The sequence below is a fragment of the Trachypithecus francoisi genome, unplaced genomic scaffold (genome assembly GCF_009764315.1).
Source record: "Trachypithecus francoisi isolate TF-2019V2 unplaced genomic scaffold, Tfra_2.0 Lachesis_group0, whole genome shotgun sequence".
Lineage (NCBI taxonomy): Eukaryota > Metazoa > Chordata > Mammalia > Primates > Cercopithecidae > Trachypithecus > Trachypithecus francoisi.
This window is the reverse complement of record NW_022681453.1, coordinates 45,353,193-45,377,709: the sequence shown is the minus strand read 5'-3', so window position 1 is coordinate 45,377,709 and position 24,517 is coordinate 45,353,193. Positions and strand designations below refer to the sequence as shown.

Below are 24,517 nucleotides of genomic sequence, written 5' to 3'. Positions count from 1 at the left end.
ATTATATGTTTTGTCATCAAAAATGTAGCATAACGCTAATATACACTTTCATGACTTAATAAATCTTTATCCCAAAGCAAACAACTTATAGAATTAAAACTCCTCTGTGAAAAGAGTATATTAATTTATTGCATCAGGTAATACCCACATAAGCTAAACAAAAGCTATTTCCAAATATCTATAGTCTCTAATGCATTTTAAGAAAGAAAAAAAAAACTACTTATTTCTAAGGATCAACTTGGCAAATATAACAGTAAATATATTTTATTACTTGGGAACATATCTTTAGAGAAAATATAAACAAAGCTACAGCTTGAGAATGTGCTTATTGGATTATTTAACTAAATAACACAAGTACTTTGCAAGAACTAACAGAATTTGCAATGGTATTTTACAGAGTTCTGAGGTATAGACTCCTGTGATATTGTGATGTAATATGAAATTTTTTTTGGTCTCTGCCTGCTTCTGGTTCCTGGTACAGAGCTCTTAAACCCTCTGGAAACTCCAAAGTGATGAGTGTCTTTTGCATGCTAATGAGATGACTGGTGGCTAGGGTCCCCTAGATAGCTTCAGGATGGGGGCTGGTCAGCAGAAAGACCAAGGCATGATTAGGGAGTTGGGAGTTTCAACTCCATACTCTGTAACCTTTGAGAAAGTCTATGTGATTCCACTGAGACTTATGAATCTTCCTAGTGTCAGCTGAATCATCATGAGGTTCATAAATTTGGAAAGGAGAGCTTTATTTATCATAAAGGGTTGCAGCCTGTAGGGTGGCCTTTCTGATAGGCTGGGAAGTATAGCATCCAGTGAAAGTGCTTCAAGGGAGGGAAGCGTAAGACAGGAATTTATGCTGAGCAGGGTGGCTAAGTGTACATATTCTATAAGCTATAAGAGGACTCCTGAATATTTATGAAATGAGAAATATGAACATGCTCGATGGAGCTTCACGCCTCTTCACGGATTGCTTGTTTAAAAATTGTAGCATTAGTGTAATCTGACGGTGGACTTTTGGGTCTTCTGATATCAAAAGGTGACATAAAACCCTCACTGAGCAACTTCCTAAAATCTGCCAAAACCTATCTGGGATGGTTGTCAGTTTTCAGGAAGGGATTCATTGTGAAACTGGTGAGCTGTGAAGTTGAAACTGCAAAGAGGAGCGGGAGTTCGGTGGTAACCTCAGATGATGGGCTGAAGGCAGTAAAGGAATGTGTCCTCCTTTTCTTGTTTTCCAGAGCTGGCTTCTGCTCATGCCTTAGGAAAAGATTCTGGCTAAAGGTTAATAAGGAAGGGACATACTAGGTGTCATCAACCTCCTGTCCTGTCTATAGCCTAGAACTTTTTTTTTTTTTTTTTTTTTTGAGATGGAGTCTGGCTAGAACTCTTTTTTTTTTTTTTTTTTTTTTTTTTTTGAGATGGAGTCTGGCTCTGTTGCCCAGGCTGGAGTGCAGTGGAGGGATCTTGGCTCACTGCAAGCTCCGCCTCCCAGGTTCATGCCATTCTCCTGCCTCAGCCTCCCAAGCAGTTGGGACTACAAGCATCGGCCACCACGCCCGGCTAATTTTTGTATTTTTAATAGAGACGAGGTTTCACCATGTTAGCCAGGATGGTCTTGATCTCCTGACGTCGTGATCCGCCCACCTCGGCCTTGGCCTCCCAAAATGCTGCGATTACAGGCGTGAGCCACCACGCCCCGCCTAGAACTCAGTTTTTAGTTTCCCTGGTGTCCTGTTGACCAAGACACAAGGGGTGTGCTCAGTTGATTGGGGTGCTTGGTTTTTTTTGTTTTTGTTTTTGTTTTTGTTTTTGTTTTTGTTTTTGAGACGGAATCTCACTCTGTCACCCAGGCTGGAGTGCAGTGCGGTGGTGCGATTTCGGCTCACTGCAAGCTCCGCCTCCCCGGTTCACGCGGTTCTCCTGCCTCAGCATCCTGAGTAGCTGGGAATAGAGGCACCTGCCACCACGCCTGGCTAATTTTTTTGTATTTTTAGTAGAGACGGGGTTTCACCGTGTTAGCCAGGATGGTCTCGATTCTCCTGACCTTGTGATCTGCCCACCTCTGTCTCCCAAAGTGCTGGGATTATGGGTGTGAGCCACCACTCCTGGCCGCTTGGGATTTTATTTTTATTTTCCAATAGCAAATTAATGGAACCTGAGAAGGAGATTGGGAACCTTCTAAATCATAGCCCTAACCTGTTGGTCAGAAGCACAGGTAAAACAAGCTGGTACTTGCAACTGGCATATGAAATAAGGGAGAACTCTTGTAGGACTGAGCCTTTAACTTGTGGAATCTGACTGTATCTCCAGGAAGCTAGTGTCAGAATTGAATTGAATTAGACAATACCCAGCTGGTGTCCCCTGCAGACTTGCTTGGTGTGTAGAGAAACAACTCCCACACATCTGATGTGTCAGAAGTGTTGTGTTGAGTTGTGTGAGAGTAGGAAAGCACTTCGGTTTTTCCTATCTTTTATAATGACATTTTGACTTTTGTGTTTGGCAATTGAGCAACCTTCAAGAGCAAATGCATATGAGTAGTTTTTCTGTTTTACGTTTAATTCTGTTTAATTTATGAAACTTTGGCTACACAAGAGTAAATTTAATAAGTAGTTATTATCTTTGGAACATGATTCATGACAGCCAATTTACCTAGTGATTTCTTTTCAAAATGAAAGTAGTTATTATTACTATTATTTTTGAGATGGAGTTTCACTCTTGTTGCCCAGGCTGATGTGCAGTGGCGCAATCTTGGCTCACTGCAACCTCTGCCTCCCGAGTTCAAGCAATTCTCCTGCCTCAGCCTCCCAAGTAGGTGGGATTACAGGTGCCCGCCACCACACCCAGCTAATTTTTGTATTTTTATAGAGATGGAGATTCACCAGGTTGGCCTCAGGTAATCCACCTGCCTTGGCCTCCCAAAGTGCTGGGATTACAGGTATGAACCACCGTGCCCAGCCCAGTTTTATTATTTTTTGTTTACATTTAAAGTAAAGTATACTTATAGAAGTCAGACCAACTCAAAGGAGAAGAAAGGAAAAAGTGACAATCACTTATATCCCCCTTATCAACCAGTGTTAATATGTTAGGGCATATCCATCCAAATTTATTTCTGTGCATAACTGTGCAACCATATACATGCATGTAAATATATTTACTTAAGTATAAAAATTATACAATAGCTATAATTCTATTTTGTAACTTTATTTTTACCTTTATGTTTATATTTATTTTTATATTTTTGACATCATCCTTATTAATAAAAGATCTATGTCTATTTTGCTATTGGCTACTTTATATTTCATTATAGTTGGATACAATTGTTTAGTCATATACTGTGCATATAAAAGTTTATAATGACTAAACTATATACTACATACTTTATATTACATTGCTATGTTAAAGTATGCCCGCAGTCAGTAGAAAAAATGGATTCCATGTGGCTAACTGAGGTGTTCAAAGTTAAGACAAAATCAGGGGGCCACAGCTTAGTGAAGGAGCAGTCATGTACTTTGTGACACTTGGTTTGGTTTGGACTGCCTGTGACCCTTGGTAAAAGTGGGATCCGATGCTATCTCCAGGTAGCTAGTGTCAGACACTTGGTAAAAGTGTTACAGGCGGTCCAAACCAAACAAATTCCTACTGGAAATTTCCCAACTCACCGGCAGCAAACCACCTGGAACCAGTCGACTGAGAGAGACTGGTGATTTTTTAGCCTAAAGGTCCTCCAATCAAGTCTCTGTTCCTCATTCCCCTGCCTCCCTCCCCTGCCTTGTGCTTTTTGCCTTGATAATCTCTAACACTTAACTCCCCTTGGAGCCGGTTTTTGTTTTCCATTGGAGGCTCTATCTCACCAGTCTGCAGGTTGTTTTTATTATAGGAAATGAAACTCTCCCATTCCCTCACTGCAGATCTCATGGTCTTTAATGATTATAATATGTAATTATTTAATCATGATTTATTTAAGGACTCACCCAATGACAGGTATTTACTTTGTCATTTTACTTGATGAAAAAATACAATGTAGAGGAATTTTCTAATCCATGCCTTCCAGTAGCTAAAATATCAAGCAAATAAAAAATAAGAACACACACACACACACACACACGCACACACAATGATTTGGATAAGAGAATCAACCCTCTTGATGTTTTGTACACATAAACATACCTACAAATACATATTTGTGGTGTTATCCTCTGTAGAGGATATAGATTCCTCCCTTATCTTCATCAAACACTTAGTAAATAAATAAATATTGAAAAGAAATCATATATTTGGCCTCAAAGAAAACTCCCGAGAGTGGAAATTATATAAGAAATATCACAGCCAGGCATGGTGGCTCACTTCTGTAATCCCAGAACTTTAGGAGGTTGAGACAGGCGGATCACCTGAGATCAGGAGTTCAAGACCCGTCTGGCCCAAATGATGAAACCCTATCTCTACTAAAAGTACAAAAATTAAAAAATTACCTGGGCATGGTGGTAGGCACCTGTAATCCCAGCTACTTGGGAGGCTGAGGCAGGAGAATCACTTCAACCAAGGAGGCAGAGGTTGCAGTGAGCCAAGATCACTCCACTACACTACAGCCTGGGCGACAAGAGAGAGACTCCGTCTCAAAACAAAAAACAAAAAGACAGAAATATCTTGGTCATGTGCTCATCTACTAAATTAACAATGTAAAACAGTTTTAGTCATTTTTTAAAAGGGTTAAACAGTTATACTCTGTGAACACAAAACTATCTAAAAGCGGTCTCAATGAAATTAGAAAGCTTATTTTGCCAAGGTTAAGGACACACCTGTGACACAGCCTCAAGAGGTTCTGATGACATGTGTCCCAGGTGGTTGGGGTATTACAGCTTGCTTTTGTCCATTTTAGGGAGACATGATATATCAATCAGTACATGTAAGATATACATTGGTTAGACCGTGAAAGGTGGGACAACTCAAAGTGGGGGGCTTCCAGGCCACTGAGGTAAATTTAAAGCTATTCTAATTGGCAATTAGTTGAAAGAGTTAAGTAATATAAAGACCTGGAATCAACAGAAAGGAATTTCTGGGTTACAATTAGTGGTTGTGGAGACCAAAGTTTTATTATGCAGATAAAGGCAGTAGCCTTCAGGGAGAATAAATGTTTCTTATCAGACTTAAGGTCTGGTTGATGTTAATGATAGTGAGCCTTTCCTGAATTCCAAAAGTAGAGGAGTGTATAATGATGTATGTCTGATCCCCCCATCCCATCATGGCCTGAACTAGTTTTTCAGGTTAACTTTGCAATGTTCTTGGTGAAGAGAAGGGATCGGCTCAGATGGTTCTGAGGGCTAAGAATTTTATCTTTGGTTTACAGCTCCTTCAAAAAATATTTTGTGCAGCTTTTCCAGGGCTAATAAAATGAAATTTTTAATTTATTAGGTTCGATATTGTACTACACACATCACAGTTGAAAGTTTGCATTTGCTATTTCCCTCTTCCCCTTCTCTTTTCACACATCTTAGTTCCCCTTCCTGCCTCAGTCTTTATCATTAAGGTGAACTTGCTACACTACTATTTCATTTCTAAGCCCCACCTCCTATCATTATGTAGGCTCATTTTGATAGAGGCAGGAGGCAGAGAGATTCTAGGCAGACAGGGGCAGGTCTCTGGCAAAACCCCACCTTTGAGTCGAAGAGACTGAAACCTGTGACCCAAAGTCAGAACTTCCATCACTGTATGCCTGCTCTCTCCTGATTGGTTCTTTTTGAATAATGTCTTTTTACCAAATGCTGCCTTTTCCAAAACTACCTATAGCCCACCCCACCCCCATCCTGTGCGTATAAAGATCCCAGACTCAGCTGGTAGAGAGAAGTGGCTGGATGTCAGGAAGAAGCAGTTGGATGTAGAGAAGAGGTAACTTTGTGACAGTGTCTGGATGAGGCAACTTGCCTTTGGAAGAGAGAGGCAGAAAAGCAATTTGACTTCAGGGGAGATTGAGCTTCCCTTCCTGTCTCCTTTCCAGCTCCCCTCTCTGCTGAGAACTGCTTTCATCACTCAGTGAAATTCTCCACACTCATTATCCTTCAGTTTGTCCATGTGACCTCTGGTCACTGAATAAGAATTCAGGATGCACCGGGTGTGAGTACCCAAAAGGCTGTCATACTGACCCTTTGCCTTTGCTGATGGAGGGCAGCCACCCCATGTGATGAGGCAAAGGGCCAGCTGAGCTGGTAACACAGTGCTTTCTGCAGATGGCAGAGCTAAAAGAGCATTGTACCACTCCCTCTGGGGCCTTGGGGTTGCAGGCACCCCACCTGGATGCTCTCGCAGGACCTGCATGGAGTTCACTTCTGCCAGCGCCAAAGTGGCCAGTTCCTGTACTCACTTGTCTGTGGGCTCCCTCCTGCAAGGAGTGGAGCCCAGTGGACCCGAGTGAATAGAGTTCACTCCTGCAGGTGCTAAAGTAGCTGGTTCCTGCACTTGCTTGCTCTGGTTCCTACACTTATTCGCTTGCACACTCCCTCCGTGAGGGGTTGCGTGGGGTAGGATGAATAAATGAGGCACCCCTCTGGTGACTCCCATGAAGTGGTGAAGAAAATATCCTGCATCAATTTATCCAGAGAATCAACCTCCATTTCTATGGGTAATTGCCAGCTACAGGTGAAAGCAGTGAAAATTTGTGGTTCTGTCTTTTTATATAGATTGCCATCTAGTTCATGACATTGGGTCTGAAAACCCTTGGGATTTTTTTCTTCTTCTCTTCTCTGTGGTTTATGTAACAATTGGTCACCATTTTGGCTGTATTCTCACCCTCTCAGTCTGTGGTAGCTGATTACTCCAAGTCTTGTGTTTAGTTTATTCCTCACTATCAAGTAAATTATGGATCCTTCATTCACTTTTGATAGGTAGATAGATAGATAGATAGATGATATAGGTCTGCTATCTTTCTGTGTGTGTGTATATATATATATGTATATGTATATTAGCTTTTGTGCAATTATGTTTTCTAAAAATTACATTTCTACCTGGTGGAGGGCAGCCACCATTAGTGGGGTTTTGGAAGGGAGTAAAAATGTAAATAAACATAAATCTAAAAAACATATAAAATATATTTCTTCATTGAGTTCTCATAAGACCCTTAGCAGGATGGTATTTTGATTATTAATCCTAATTTATGGTTGATAAAACTGAGGCTTTGTAAAGTTAAGCACAATAAGTACCTAAAGTAAAGTGTAAGTCTATATTTTCTGTAGTGGGTGAAGCCAGCATTCAAAGCCAAAAAGTTTCACTATGCAGAAACCTTGGCTATGATATTCCTTCTGCTCTTTTCTTGGCTAAGTCACTTGGGCTACAACCAGTTTCCTTGTTTGCAAGCTGCTGGGCTTGGACTCTTAAGTTTTCTCTTGGTCTGAAATTAAGGCACGGGATGGAAAACTGTCAAATACCTCAAAAATGAAAGGAGAAGCTAGCTTGAGGGGATTTATACCTAATATCCATAGACAAAGGGGAAGAGCCAAGGATGAACTGAAGCTAGTTATGAAATTCCACATATTGTTTTGTTTTCTAAAGTTTTCTTCTGAAGGAGCACAAGGAATTTCACCCCAAAATGTGGCTATGTCTCTATTTCTTTCTTGTCTTCTCTGATCTTGGTTGTTTCACGTCTTCTGCTAGCTTCTGGATTTTTTTTTTTTTTTTTTTGCTGTTGCTTCTCTAGTTCTTTTAATTTTGATGGTAGAGTGTCAATTTTAGATCTTTCCTGCTATCTCTTGTGGGCATTTAGTGCTATACATTTCCCTCTAAACACTGCTTTAAGTGTTCCCGAGATTCTGGTACGTTGTGTCTTTGTTCTCATTGGTTTCAAAGAACATCTTTATTTCTGCCTTCATTTCATTGTTCACCCAGTAGTCATTCGGGAGCAGGTGGTTCAGTTTCCATGTAGTTGTGCAGTTTTGAGTGAGTTTCTTAATCTTGAGTTCTCATTTGATTGCACTGTGGTCTGAGAGACTGTTTGTTATGATTTCCATTCTTTTGCATTTGCTGAGGAGTCTTTTACTTTCAATTATGTGGTCAATTTTAAAAGAAGTGTGATGAGGTGCTGAGAAGAATGTATATTCTGTTGATTTGGGGTGGAGAGGTCTGTAGATGTCTACTAGGTCTGCTTGGTCCAGAGCTGTGTTCAAGTCCTGAATATCCTTGTTAATTTTCTGTCTCGTTGATCTGTCTAATATTGACAGTGGGGTGTTAAAATCTCCCACTATTCTTGTGTAGGAGTCTAAGTCTCTTTGTAGGTCTCTAAGGGCTTGCTTTATGAATCTGGGTGCTCCTGTATTGGATGCATGTATATTTAGGAATAGTTAGTTCTTCTTGCTGCATTGCTTCCTTAACCATTATGTAATGCCCTTCTTTGTGTCTTTTGATCTTCGTTGGTTCAAAGTCTGTTTTATAAGAGATTAGGATCGCAACTCCTTCTTTCTTTTGCTTTCCATTTCCTTGGTAAATATTCCTCCACCCCTTTATTTTGAGCCTATGTGTGTTTTTGCATGTGAGATGGATATCCTGAATACAGTACACTGATGGGTCTTGACTCTTTATCCAATTTGCCAGTCTGTGTCTTTTAACTGGGGCTTTTAGCCCATTTACATTTAATGTTAATATTATTATTTTTTTTTTTATTTTTTGACTTTTTTTGAGATGGTGTCTTGCTGTGTCACTCAGGCTGGAGTGCAGTGGCACGATCTCAGCTCACTGCAAGCTCCGCCTCCCAGGTTCATGCCATTCTCCTGCCTCAGCCTCCTGAGTAGCTGGGACTACAGGCACCTGCCACCATGCCCGGGTACTTTTTTTGGATTTTTAGTAGAGACAGGGTTTCACCGTGTTAGCCAGAATGTTCTTGATCTCCTGACCTCGTGATTCGCCCGCCTCGGCCTCCCAAAGTGCTGGGATTACAGGCTTGAGCCACCATGCCCTGCCAGGTTAATATTGTTATGTGTGAATTTGATTGTGTCATTATGATGCTAGCTGGTTGTTTTGCCTGTTAGCTAATGCAGTTTCTTCATAATGTCGATGTTCTTTACAATTTGGTATGCTTTTACAGTGGCTGGTACTGGTTGTTCGTTTCCATGTTTAGTGCTTCCTTCAGGAGTTCTTGTAGGGCTGGTCTGGAGGTGACAAAATCCCTCAGCATTTGCTTGTCTGTGAAGGATTTTATTTCTCTTTCGCTTATGAAGCTTAGTTTGGCTGGATATGAAATTCTGGGTTGAACATGCTTTTCTTCGAGAATGTTGAAATCAGCCTCCACTCTCTTCTGGCTTGTAGGGTTTCTGCAGAGAGATCCTCTGTTAGTCTGATGGATTTCCCTTTGTGGGTAACACGACCTTTCTCTCTGGCTGCCCTTAACATTTTCTCCTTCATTTCAATGTTGGTGAATCTGATGATTATGTGTCTTGGGATTGTTATTCTTGAGGAGAATCTTTGTAGTGTTCTCTGTATTTCCTGAATTTGAGTGTTGGCTTGTCTTGCTAGGTTGGGGAAGTTCCCCTGGATAATATCCTGAAGAGTGTTTTCCAACTCAATTCTATTCTCCTGGTCACTTTCAGGTACACCAATCAAATGTAGATTTGGTCTTTTCACTTAGTTCCATATTTCTTAGAAGCTTTGTTCATTCCTTTTAATTTTTTTTCTCTAATCTTATCTTCATGCTGTATTTAATTAAGTTGATCTTCAGTCACTGATCTATTTTCTTCTGCTTAATCATTTTGGTTATTGATAGTTGTGTATTCTTCATGAAGTTCTCATGCTGTGTTTTTCGGCTCCATCAGGTCGTTTATGTTCTTCTCTGTATTGGTTATTCTACTTTGCAATTCAACTAATCTTTTATCAAGGTTCTTAGCTTCCTTGCATTGGGTTAGAACATGCTCCTTTAGCTTGAAGGAGTTTGTTATTACCCACCTTCTGCAGCTTACTTCTGTCCGTTTGTCAAACTCATTCTCTGTTCAGTTTTGTTCCCCTGCTGGTGAGGAGTTGTTATCTTTTGGAGGAGGAGAGGCGTCTGGCAGATGCCAATCAGAGCTCTCCTGTATGAGGTATCTATCGGCCCCTACTGGGAGATGTCTCCCAGTCAGTGTACATGGGGGTCAGGGACCCACTTGAGGAGGCAATTTGACCCTTAGCAGAGCCCAAATGCTGTGCTGGGAAGTCCACTGCTCTCTTCAGAGCCTTCAGGCAGGGATGTTTAAGTCTGCTATAAGCCCCTGACTGGGGCTGCTGCCTTTTTTACAGAGATGCCCTGTCCAGAGAGGAGAAATCTGGCAGTCTGGCCACAGCAGCCTTGTTGAGCTGCAGTGGGCTCTGCCCAGTTCAATATTCCCAGCAGCTTTGTTTACACTGTGACCGTAAAACCACCTACTCAAGCCTCAGCAATGGAGGACACCCCTCCCCCAGCCAAGCTTGAATGTCCCAGGTGGATTTCAGATTGCTGCTGTGCTGGCAGTGAGAATTTCAAGCCAGTGGATCTTAGTTTCCTGGGTTCCATGGGGGTGGGAACTGCTAAGCCAGACCACTTGACTCCCTGGCTTCAGCCCCCTTTTCCAGGGGAGTGAATTGTTCTGTCTTGTTGGCATTCCAGGCCTCACTGGGGTATGGGGAAAAAAAGAGCTCCTGCAGAGAGTTTGTTGTCTGCCCAACTGGCTGCACAGTTTTGTGCTTGAAACCCAGGGCCCTGGTGGGGTAGGCACTGGAGGGGATTTCCTGGTTTTTGGGTTGTGAAGACCATGGGACCAGTGCAGTATCTGTGCTGGAGTTCCTCTGGGTCAGACCCTCATGGCTTCTCTTGGGTAGGAGAGAAAATTCCCAAACCCATTGCTCTTCCCGGGTGAGATGATGCTCCACCCTGCTTTGGTTCACGCTCCATGGGCTGTACCCACTGTCCAACCAGTCCCAATGAGATGAACCAGGTACCTCAGTTGGAAATACAGAAATCACCCGCCTTCCTCATTGATCTCGCTGGGAGCTGCAGACTGGTGGTGTTCCTAATCGGCCATCTTGAATCCCCATTCAGTTCATTTCTTTATGTAGTGACTATTACAGAGGGTATAAAAAAGAGGTATTTTTACTAATATGCACAATGTTTTTATATAAAATGTTGCTATAAAATACAACAATGTGTGAAAAAATATGAATGTGACAATTTTGAGTTTAGAGGACTTCTGTTTCTGAGACAGTTCTTTTAGAGAAAAATAGAGACAATAATGGAGGCATGGGAAAGATACAAAAAATGAAATTAATGATGTTTTCCCCTTCCTTTGATATTTAGAATTAAAATATCATCTAACAGTATATTACTTTAAGATTATATATATATTATATGTAATCATCCTAATATATGTATACATATATTTCTCTTTGGGACTTACAATTTTTTCTAATTTGGGATCAACAATGATTTTTACAAATATCTTAATTTTCTCCAGGGCAACTAGTGCTTTCCTACAGGACAAGTAGCTCTTACAATGGTGGTAATAAATAGTGAGGACATACTTTCTCTTTAAGAATTAAAAACAGGCCCAGCATGTGGCTCATGCCTGTAATCCCAGCACTTTGGGAGACCGAGGCAGACGGATCACTTGAGGTTAGGAGTTCAAGACCAGCCTGGCCAATATGGTGAAACCTCATCTCTACTAAAAGTATAAGAAGTAGCCGGGCATGGTGGCATGCATCTGTAATCCCAGCTATTGGGAGGCTGAGGCAGGAGAATCACTTGAACCCGGGAGATGGAGGTTGCAGTGAGCCAAGATGGTACCACCGCACTCCAGCCTGAGCAGTAAGAGTGAAACTTCATGTCAAAAAAAAAAACACAAACAAACAACAAAAACAAAACCAAGCCATGGAGTTGAAACAGAGCCAATGTCCTTTTATTAGGTTGGTACAAAAGCAATTGCTTTTATGCCAACCTAATACATGGTATCATGAGTCCAGGGAAATGGAGGCTAGGCTCCAAAATATTGTTACAAAGAGGGCATTTCCTATCTCAATAACAGTAATTTTGGACAAGAGAATATTGAGCTTTATGTCACTTGTAACCTTAAAATCAACTGCAATTAATTTACATTGATAATGACTATAGAAATTCCAGAGCTGGACAGGCATAAAATAGAGAATAATGCCATCTGGAATTTGGAGTTTCATCATCCAGAAAATAAATGCATTGAATCATCACAGTAATAACTTTTATGAGTTTTGCAGTTTAGTGAAGGCTATGGGGCAGAAAGTCAAAACTGCTACCAGAGAACAATGACCACGAGTCTTTAGGTCAAATAAGCTTTCATTATCTAATATGTGAAAATGCCACTCATTTAGATTTATGCCTCAAAATGGATTTGTAAAGTCAATAGATGCTGAATAAAAAATAAGAGAAAGGAAATAATGATGCTGTCCTGTAATTCATTTATATATATTCCTTTTCCTTTACAAACTATATGAGGTTTGAAAATTACGCAAGAAATGATACTGAAATATAAGCCATTCAAGAAGGTCTGGTTTGGATGAGTAAATGTTGCTATTGAAAAAAATAACTACAATTAACGTGATTTATTATGTATCCAAATAAGTGGCTAAAAATTGGCAAAAATAATTTGGATGACATTTATTTGGTACTTATATTGTGTCAGAGGACATGCAGTGAAGTGTATATTGTAATGTACATTTATTATCTCTAACCGATGACACCATAATGATCCTTGTTTAACAGATACAGAATCCAACATTTAGGAAAGTTAAGTCAATTGCCCACATTCTCGTGACTGGCAAGTGGCAGAGCCACAGTAGAGAACAATCCTACTTATTGCAATGCCTCAAGTAAATCCATGTCAGGCAGCAACAATTTTTGTAGTATTGTAGGTCATGGTAGGAAACTGCTTTATAAAAGATGTTAACATTGAAAACCCACAGATTTTTTTTTAAAGTATGAGTCTAGCCAGTTTATAACAGCTAATTTCATCATCAATGACAATTTTTAATTGCTTACACCACATATTAATGGAAGAACATCTGCCATGCTGGTGGTTCAAGATGTGTAAATAAGGAAGAGAAGCAAATGGGACTTCCTCAGAGGTTGTGATCTATATCGTCCCAAACAACTGAATGAGAAGTGAAAAATACTATAGTTAAGTAACTGGATGTTTCTAAATGTTTAATAATTGCCCGAAGGCTGATTGAGCTTTTCTATATTTCTTTTTTTTTTCCTTTTATTTCTTTTGAAATTTCAATTGGTCATTCAGTAAACTGTATTTGAGATAATATGGAGGGTGAATTTATAGGATCAGAGCTAGGTTTGATTCCTGACATGGCCACTTGCTTGCTGTTGGCCTTGGGACTAATTATGATGCCTTATCTTTCCTGTCTGCTGTGATAGCCAGAATAATGGCTCCCCCAAAATCTCTATGTCCTAATCCCCACAGCCTTTTCATATGTTAGGTTACATGGCAAAGGGAATTAAAGTTGCAGATAGAATTAAGGTTGCTAATCAGCTGACCTGGTGATGGAGAGACTCCTGGATTAACTGGGCAGAGTCAATGTAATCACGGAATCCTTAAAAGAGTTAGAGGAAGGTGTGTCTATGAAGAATCAAAGAGACAGCCACTTGAGAAGAGCTCTGTCTAATGTCACTGGCTTTGGGGATAGAGGAAGAGGCCATGAGTAAAAGTATTGCGGGCAATCTCTAGAAACTGCGCACAGTTTCTAGAGATTGAACAAAGAAACAGATTCTCTCCTAGAGCCTCCTGGAAGAAACACAGCTCTGTTCACACTTCGATTTTAGCCCAGTAAGATGACTTTGGACTTCTGGCCTCCAGAACTGTATGATCTGTATGATAATAAACTTGTATTGTTTTAATCCACTATTTTTTTGGTAACTTTAGTTAGAGTAGCAATAAGAAACCAATACATTTGGCAACTGGATATATTCAGAGTATGGTTGTTTTGAAGATTAAATGACATAGGTGTGAAGTGCTAAGTCCAATTCCCTGCACAGTGAAAGAATCAATAATGGTCATTGCTATTGATCTGATTACTTTTATAACAAATATTACATAATAATAATAATTATTATTAAAATACTGAAGAAAGCAATCAAAAGCAAATTGAGCTACATTTTCCTAAAAACAATGAGAAAGCTTGGATCCACTGGTAAGTGATATTCCAGGAAATGATTGAAAACCGTAGTATTTATAGTAGGCAGGATATAAACTGTGACAAGTATTAACATTTAGAGAAAACAGAAACCACAGGAGAGTCTCAGTATTCTCTTTATCCTACTGAGCTCTTTAATGAATATATTTAAATACTTGGAATAAGTCTCTGTGTTTATTTCAACAAAATTTGATAGCATCAAAATTCTTAAGGTTGAAGATACTTAGAATTTCCATTTTTATGAATAGCTTCACTTTACAGACAACTGACTATATGTAATCTCCGTAGTTTGGATTTTGATAGAAATCATTTTAGATGCCACCTTTTCTCCTAGTCCCAAAGATGAGTGAAATCAATTTTAACAAATAATTTTATTCCAAATGACTTAAACTTCTCATAATTTCAAAAGTGATTATTCCATGATACAGATGAGGTTTTTCAATTGTTTTAAGTAAAACATCTTTAATAACACTTATCATATTCATTTACACAAAAGAGTACATACTCAAATTCCATGTTCTGGTAGAATCTTTAGCTTTTTACTTCTGTTTTCTATGATGCATGAGTTGATTTTTAAAGCTTAACACAGTGTTTTTTCAGAATCAGGAAAGACTTTTGAAAACCAAGCTTGCATTTTACATTTCTTTAGTGATACCCCTCCTTAGAAACCCATTTTTATGACCCAGATACTCTAGAACAAATTCTCTATTGCTCTTCTCCATTCAAAACCACAGAAGTTAAACACTACCGTGATCAGCCCATGACTGAAATGATATAACGTGGATAACATAGATAATGTCTTACACATAGGCACAGAATAGATTTCATAATAAGTTTGCTACTCTGTAGAGATTGTCTTTAGCCAATGCTTTACACAGACAACAAAATTAACTTATGGACTTAAATTGGGTTAACCCAGTTTGACTCATTTGTTTATTCATAAATATTTATTTATTCATGAAAAGTTGTGTATAATATACATAAAGATATTTTACTTGATAATTAGGAGATAATACAAAGATACATAAAGAACAGTCAGTAATTTTGAGTCATCCATGAATAAGGCAGGAAAAGAGTGAAGATTAATGCACAAAATTTGCTCTGCGAACAAGACATAGAATATTGTGAATAACAAACAGTGAAATTGTCATAGGGTGTCTTGAAGTTGTCTTGGGGTGCTGCTTCACCAGCTGGAAACCTCTGTGGCTAGTGGTGCCTTTTGTCTGAGTATTGCTTGTGCCCACTGGGCTCGATCTGCCCACTAAGCCTAGCAAGCTGTGCTTGGCTTACACTACCAGCCCAGATCCCACAGCTGCCAAGGGCGAGACAGGCAAGGAGCAGCAACAGGTGTGTAGATGAGTGAGTGTGACATCTGGCCACTGTGCACAGCCAAGCACACTGGCTGCTGCACCAGGGCAGGTAGCTCCAGACACCTGCACAGGTGCCAGCTCCATGTGAAGCTGTGGCTGGACCAGTTGTACTGCATGTGGCTTCCACTGCTGGTCACCACATCTGGATGAAGGGGATGCAGTGGAGCCTGGAAGCTTGGAGATGCCAGGAACCACAGAGCCCCAAAGAGAGTGTCAGAGCCCTGGCTCGGGGATCCCCTACGTGTGGGCTCCTTGAAGGGCTGCAGCTGTTGTCTCCTTTTCCTTGCCAGCAACATGGTGAGCAGGGGGATGTGTTTCAACCCTGTTTGTGTTACAGCTCTTTCAGTCCCACAATTCTGGTACCAAGTCCAGAATGTATGAGGTATATGGACAACTGGAGGGTGAACAAGGAGAAGAGGGACTTCACTGAGAGACAGAACAGCTCTCAGGAGACCTGCATTGGGTAGCTCCTCTCTGAAGGCAGGTTGTCATGACGTGTGTCCAGCTCTCTGTGGAGAGGGAATCTGCAGTGAGTAGCTCCCTTCCTCAGGCAGGTTGTCACGACATCTATCCAGTTCTCAGCAGAGAGGAGACCTGCAATGGGTAGCTCTCTTCCTCAGGCAGGTCGTCAGGACATCTGTCCAGCTGTCAGTGGTAAGGAGACCCACAGTAGGTAGCTCCCTTCTTCAGACAGGTTGTCGAGACATCTGTCCAGCTCTCAGTGGAAAGGAGGCGAGCAGTGGTTAGCTCCCTTCTGCACGCAGATCTTCCGCCTATCTGTGTAGATCTAGCTATGCTGGGGTTTTTTATGGGTTCGGAAGGGAGGAAGTGCGTGCTGATTGGTCCATAGGCGGTATGAGTGGACCTGGAAAAAGCATCTTAAGGTCTTACTTTCAGCAGCGGATTCTACCCAGAATTAGTAACCTGGCCCCCAGGCATCAGGCCGTCCCTGGCTTGAAGGTGGTGTTTCATCGGGGACCCACCCCTTTCCTCCCAGGGACCTGTCTGCCTCCCACCATCAACATGCTGTCCAATGTACCCAGGCTGTTCACGCCAAGGGGTGCCTGCAGGCCAGTGACAAGCTGCTCTCAGCCCCTCCTCCTTGGCCTCCCTTCCATGTTCATTAGCACCCAAAGTGCAGAGGGGGTGAGGAGGCAGGGGGCTGGCGTGTCAGCACTGCCCCAAACGTGGGCACACCCAACTGGGTTGCAGCAGTACCTGGGCTCAGCCTCAACTTTATTCGAAAATTGGAGCAAACTCTGGGAGCAGGGAGGGGTCAGGCAGCGGCAGCAGGCACTTCTGAGCCTGCAGAGGCAGGAGTCTTCCCTGGCCCCCGGGAGCACAGGGATGCACAGGTCCACAGCCACGCTGGGCAGCTGCAGGTGTGCCCAGGAGGGTGGGGCTCCTGTCCTGCCAATTTGGAAGGGGGCGGGACTCCCACTTGTTCCCAACTGGCTGGGCCTCCCATACTGCAGCTGGGGTCTTTGCATCTGCTGCTCCAGACTGGCCGCCACTGCCATCAAAGTTGTGATACTGTTTGTAGGTAATGAGAAACCTCAATTTATGCTAGATGTTCTCAAAAGTTCTGTGTTTCTGGTACAGAATTTCAAATTATTTTCAAATTATTTTTGGTTCATGTGAAGACAGTAAAAGATTCAAAACAAGACTTTATAAAATAATGTATGAATACAATTACCTTTAGAGTGGAATGGTGGTTCATAGAATCTATGTAAGTATTTACAGTTTTTACCCATTCTTGATAGCCCCTCAACAATATAAATTTTTTGAAAATAACTGTGTACTGCCATAGCTCCCTCGCTTATGAACAACGACAAATTCTGGTGCATGCCAGACCTTTCTCAAGATTTCCTTGATGTTATGTTCTGTTTACAATTCATTCTGTCATACAACTTGTTTAGTTACGCTCTCTGTTCCCTATAAATATGCAATATTTAAACATCTTGATTCCTAGATGTATTACTTTATTCTATATAAGTATATTAATTATGGTATTTACCATTTTCCTCTGTTTTTATCATTTTTTTTCTTCGTAGTCTCAGTTTTCTGTGTTTATATTTTCTCTGTGTTTGTGGCTTGTTTCAAGTGTCTGACAATCCTTGTTTTTCTACTCAAAGTAACGTGAGGCACTTGAAAGGTCTTTGTAAACTTGGTGCAGGGAATTGAGACTTGCCTATTTTGGGCATCTACAAAGGATGATCTGACTGAGCCATTTTGTGGAGCCCTCTAAATGAATGTTACCTTACGTCTATTCTTTGGGTTGGTCAGGTTCCCGAGTTTCCTGGCTGACTCACAGTATTCCAGAAATTGAGGAGTCTGAGGGGATAAACATTCATGAGGTAGACGTACTTCATGATGTAAATACTTTTAGAGACCTTCAATGTGTTGTTCAGGAATAGGCGTAATAGGAATAGGAAACTAGTGCTGCAAATTCCTGAGTATTTTTGATAATTTATGGTACAAATCAGGTGGTCTCCTGTCCCTACAACCAGTTTGAGATTGATCTACTTCCCTGTCTCCCTCCTGGAGTGGAACCATTGATCATTCTGCTTCTCAAATTAAAAATTATTAATTAGTTAATTTTCACTGTTACCACCTTTCCCATTTTCTCTTTTTTGTGTGTGTGATTCTTCACTTTGTGACACAGTGACAATGAAAGGATACACATACATACACGTACATACTTCCAGTCACTCTAGTGCATTTTTTTTATGGAGCAAATAGAAATAAATATAAATATAGCCAGACTCAGTGGCTCAGGCCCATAATCCCAGCACTTTGGAAGGCCAAGGTGGGCAGATAGGTTGAGCTCATGAGTTTATGACTCGCCTGAGCAACATGGGAAGACCCTGTTGCTACAAAAAATACAAAAATTTGTCGGGCATGGTGGTGCATGCCTGGTGTATGCCCAGCTACTTGGGAGGCTGAGGTGGGAGGATGGATTGAGCCCAGGAGGCAGAGGCTACTGTGAGCCAAGATCATGCCACAGCACTCCAACCTGGGTGACAGAACCAGACCTTGTCTTAATAAATAAATAAAATGTGAATTATAAATTTTTAAAAAGGAAACTGGGAGTCTCTTATAGATTTTTATATTAGGTATTGATTTCATAGGTAGTGCAAGAATGTGAATTTCCACATGTGGAATGGTGCAAGGTAAGGGTTCTGAATTCCCTTGGATGCCTCTTTCCCTTCATATCCAGAGGATCACTTGTACAGAAAACGCAGATTTATCTTTTCCTGACCAAGAGATGCATAGCCTCAATTCCTAGGCTTACACAGGCAGACCTTACATCCTGGTATACAGCAGCATGGACATGATTCACATCCTTCTTAGAGTGGAAATTTCCTTTTGTTCTGGCACCTGGACATTTCATATTATGATTTTTGAACTTAAATCTTTATTTACATATTTTGAAAAAAATATATACTTTGTCAATTGTATATGTTTGTTGTAGGGATGAAGGCTTTTCATTGCAGTTCAATTTTCCATTTTGCTTACAGTAGTCTTATTAAAATACATTAAAAATGGACACAATTTCTAATGCCATCTCAATTATTAGGCAGAAAATAAGTTAGGGATGAGACAAATTTGTCATATGTAAGTAGATGACACACTTATAATTTCAAATCACACTTATGTATTTATGTTACTGCCAGTAGAAAGGAGAAGCATTGCAGTGCTAACTCACCATGAACTTTAGTCTGTTGGATCTTTCTGGTACTTTTCTACTTTGCTAATAACATTCATGCCATTCTCAGCTTTGTATCTTGGATTGTCTGCTTTTCATTCTAGATTATCTTTCCAATCAATAGTTTTATTCTTCTTTACCCTTTTATCACTAGAAAATACTTTCATCATTAGTTTCTGGATTTTCTCCAACATTTGTACAATTCTATTAGTCAGCTGCCAAAACTGGTGTAAGGCACATGGGTACACACTGACTAGAATGACAAAGGGATAGAAAGAGAGATTCTCACATCCTTCCTTTCCCCAGCAGTCTCTTAAAAATTTCTTTGTTTTTATTGATAGATTAAAATGTTCAGCCAACAATGTTCTTGCCTTTCATCATGGCTGGTTTTGATGTTTCACAATTATATTTGCATAGGAAGTTATCTGTTAAATTTTTGCACTGTGTTTTACTGAGGAAAGAAGAAATTTAGACGACTTCATAAAAGACTGACTCACAGCCTGTGGGAATCACATATATCCTCTTGGTTCATCTCTAATTCCATTTCTAAGAAGAAAGTACAAACACAGAAAAGAGGGGAAAGACATGGGAAGTGAAGAAGGAGAAACGACTGGTCGGTTAATGATGCTTATTGACCAGCCAAAGTGGCAGCATGGGCTTTGTTTCTTGGGTTAATGAGAAACATAAGAATATAGCGATAAGAATAGTAAGAGTAGATAACCAGGTCAGGAGCTTACTGTCTTGAACCTCACTAGTTCCAATTATCTCAAGAAAACATACTCTGAAATAGAGGGCAGAAATACCCATTTTATATTATACTGAGTTTTGTTCCAAACCACAATACAATACTTTCCTTATTCTTAATTATTAGAAAAAAGATTATATGCACATTCTAGACAAATTATAATTATATCCAGTTTATAATGTAATGACAGCAATACAGTATATAATTATATACAGCTTTTTTGTTGCATCTAAGATGTCATCACTTATAGGATGCACCATTATTTTATGTATATCTGTGCTAGATGTGAAGCTCTTGTCTTTCAGCTTCAGATCTATCCTTTCATGTTCTGCTTTGTCATATTGGTGCTGGGACTCTCAGCCCACATTTCTCCTTTGCTAGATGGCTCCCTGTTGGGATCACCCAGCAGGAGTTGCTATGGGGAGACAGGAAGGCTGAGGAGGAAGAAGAGACTTGTTCCTTCCTGTTTGTTTCCTGCCCCCTCAGTGTCACTGAATCCCTTGTCATATCAATGTATTGAGAATATTTTCTCTCAGTCCTTAGTTTGCCTTCTTATTTTCTAAACAGTGTGCTTTTAATTTTAACATTTATTTTAATTTTGACAATGTCCAATTTATCAAATTCTTTTCTATTTTTAGTGCTTTATGTTCTGTCCAAGAAATATTTGCCTATTCCAAGTTGTGAAGATAACCTTCTGTTTCCTTTAGAAAGATTTATATTTCTGGGTTTTATATTTGGGGCTATGATCCATCTTAAAAATAATTCTTGTGTACAGAGTTAGAACTCGAGGCTTAAAAAAAATCATATGACTATCCATTTGTTCCAAAGTTATTTAATATAAGTTTTCCTTTCCCACTGAATGGACTTGTCATCTTGGCTGAAAGTCAACTGATCATATATGTGTGGGAATATTTTGTGTTTCTCAAGCCTTGATTATCTTTCAATTATTTGTCTCTCCTTATGCTAATGCTACTCTCAGAATGGGGTGGGATAGGCCATCACATCTTTTCCTGTTGTTCTTGTTTTCCTTCTCCTTCTCACATCTGTTCTCTTTATCTATCTTCTTCTTCTCCATCTTGCTCTTCTTCCCCACTTCCTACTCTTTCTCCTCCTCCTCTCTCAAGATTGTTTTGCATATTATAGATCTATGCTGTCCAATATGTTAGCCATCTGCCCAATGTGGTTTTGAGCACTTAAAATGCAGCTATCCTGATTGAGATGTGATGCAAGTATAAAATATACACTGATTTCAAAACATAGATTAAAAAATGTAAAATATCTCAATAATTTTAGAATATTGATCCCTGTTGAAATTATAATATTTTGATTTTATTGGCTTAATATGATGCATCATTAAAATTAATTTTACAGTTCATTTTTACTTTTATAAAGTGGTTAGTAGAAAATTTAAAATTATGTGTATCTCACAATATATTTTTATTAGATAGTACTGTTTTTAGATTCTCTTGAATTTCCATCTCAGTTTCAGGGTTAAGTTGTTAAGTTTTTAAAAAATATTCTGCCGAAGGTTCCTTATGGATTGCAGTGCATCTATATATCCATTTAGGGAGAATAACTGCCTTAACAATATTTATATTGTCAATTAATAAATATAGTTTATATCTACATTTATGTAGGTCTTCTTCAATTCTATCAATTATCTGTAGCTTCTTATGTAAAGGCCCATGCTATCTTTTTCTTTTTGAAAGACATACTATTAGGAATTTATGGTGTCTTAAAGTTTTTGAATAGTATTATTTTTAAATATCATTTATAATTTTTTATTTCCATTATGTAATAATATGATTGATTTTTGCCTGCTAACCATACCTTATAACTTTACTAAATTAATTTAGTTCTACTAGTTTGCTTGTAGATTCATTTTGATTCTTAATGAATTCAATATTTTCATTAAAGAAAATATTGTTTCTTTTTAAAATTCTTTATGCTTTATTTATTTCTTACATCATTGTAAAGGCTAGAGGATACAATAGAGGAATTTTACGAGATAAACATTCAGTCTTTCTTCACAAAGTAGAGGGGTCCAAGGATACTTGTAGGTTTTTTTTAGATGGCCTTTGTAAGATTCATAAATCATCATTTTATTACGAGTTTGCTATGAGCTTGTTATTAATGGATGTTGAATTTTGTCAAATGCTTTTCTTTTACCTGTTGAGATCACCATATGTTTTTCTCTTTTGTTCTACTAATGTGGTGTATTATAGTGACTGAGTTTTAGTTATTAAACCAGACGTATATTTATAGAATAAAATCTACTTAGTTATAATGTGCTAACTTTTTGTACAGTAATAGACTCCATTAAAAATTTATTAAATAATTTGCACCTGAGTCCATGAGGACAATTACTTTATAATCTTCCTTTCTAATAATATTTTTGTTAGCATTTGGCATTAGAGAAATGCTGGCCTACTAAAATATGTTGAGAAAGTTAACCTCATCTGCTGTTTTTTAAAAGAGATTGTATAAGAGTTAATTTTTGTGTTATTGAAAGAATTCAGTAGTGAACAAACTACAAGGTCAAACAGTAAGAGAAAAAGAAAGGACCAAAATATTCATAAAACAACAACAAAAACCTAATGAACAATATGATAGGAACAAAGCCTCACATATGAAGACTAACCTTGAACATAAATGGATTACATTCTCTGCTGAAAATATACAGAGAAGCTGAATGGATTTTTAAAAAAACACAAACAAACAAACAAACAAACAAAAAACCTGATCCAATAATATGCTGCTTACAGAAACTCACCTTACCCATAAAAACACATATAGACTAAAAAGTAAAGTAATGGTAAAGTGGCTACGTTGTCTGTGGTATATACCCTGGGTTTGTCCTTGCCCACCAGGAAAATTTAGGACGTGGACACACATGAGATGCTTATGAACAGAGGTTTAATAGGCAGAAGAGAAAAGAAAGATAAACAGCTCCCTCTATAGAGAGAGGGATCCCCAAGTGGAAAGGAGCTGCTGGCAACAGTTGTGCCAGATTTTATAGTCTGGTTTGAGAAGGTGGTGTCTGATTTACATAGGACTGGAAGGTTGGTTCCATGAGTTAGGACATTTACATAGAGCATGGGGAAGTCTGGTCACTCCACCCTAATCTTATTATGCAAACGAACTCACTTCTTGGCTGTTGCCATCTTGTCTGTTTCCTACTGTCCATGTGGGTGACAAAGAGAAGGGAAGGTGGAGCCATCATCTTGAACATGTCTAGTCCCTATTTCCTGTCAGCATTAATCTGTGCAAGCTGCCAGCTTGCTTGTCTGTGCCTGCAGCTCAACTTCACAGGCTGCTCTTGTTAGAAAATGATTTGGGGCTGCTTTTCATTAAAAAAAAAAGCCTTACCGAGGACTCCCATACCCTCACTATCTGCCTAAGTGATTTCATCTTAACTCCTCTATCAATGGAAAAAGATATTTCACACAAATGGAAAGGAAAGGTGAGCAGGAATAACTATACTTAAATAAAACAAACTTTAAGTCAAAAACAACTTTAAAAAAAGGACAAAGAAGGTCATTATATTATGATAAAAGGGATCAATCTAGGAAGAGAGTATAGTAATTACAAATATATATACACCTGATACTAGAACACTCAGATTCATAAAACAAGTATTACTAGAGCAAAAGAGATAGCAAAAGTACAATATAACAATAGCCAGAGACTTCAACATCCCACTCTCAGCAGTAGACAATCTAGACAGAACATCAACAAGAAATATTGGATTTAAAGTGAACTTTAGACCAAACAGACCTAACAGATACGTACAGAACATCTCTCCAATAACTACAGGATATACATTCTTTTCATCAGCACATGCAGCATTCTCCAGGATAGACTATATTGTAGGCTATAAAAAAAAAGTCTTAACAAATTTTTGAAAATTGAAATCCTATCAAGTATCTTCTCTGATCATGGTGGAATAAAACCAGAAACTAATACCAAGAAAGACTCCAGGAACTATACAGTTACATGGAAATTAAACAACATGCTCCCAAATGATAACTGAGTCGAAGAAATTAAGATGGACATTTAAAAAAATTCTTGCAACAAATCAAAATAGAAACACAACATACTAAAATAGATGGGAGACAGCAAAAATAATGCTAAGAATATTTATAGAAATAAATCCCTACATTAAAAAAGTAGAAAGATTACAAACTAACAGTCTAATAATATACTCAAGGAACTGGAAAAGCAAAAGCAAACCAAACCAAAAATTATAAGAAAAGAAATAATGATCAGAACAGAAATAAAATAGAAGCTTAAACAATACAAAAGGTTAACAAAACGAAAAATTGGTTTTTCAAAAACATAAGCAAAATTGATAAACCATTAGCTAGACTAGCCAAGAAAAAAAGAACAAATACCCAGATGAACAAAATAAAAAATTAAAAACAGGACGTTATGACTGATACCACTGATACCACAGAAATACAAAACATCGTCAGGGACTATTATGAAGAACTATATGCTGATAAACTGAAACACTTAGAGTTAAGTGGATAAATTTTTGGATAC

At 39.1% G+C, this 24,517-nt stretch overlaps 1 long non-coding RNA gene across 1 annotated transcript in view; it reads right to left on the bottom strand.

Annotated features, from left to right (window-relative positions):
* The window catches only part of LOC117083159, a 152,610-nt gene that overhangs the window by 5,614 nt on the left and 122,479 nt on the right, over positions 1-24,517 (bottom strand). Inside the window, exon 3 of the long non-coding RNA XR_004436975.1 lies at positions 10,921-11,040. This is a non-coding gene — a long non-coding RNA (uncharacterized LOC117083159). The remainder of the gene's footprint in view (positions 1-10,920; positions 11,041-24,517) is intronic.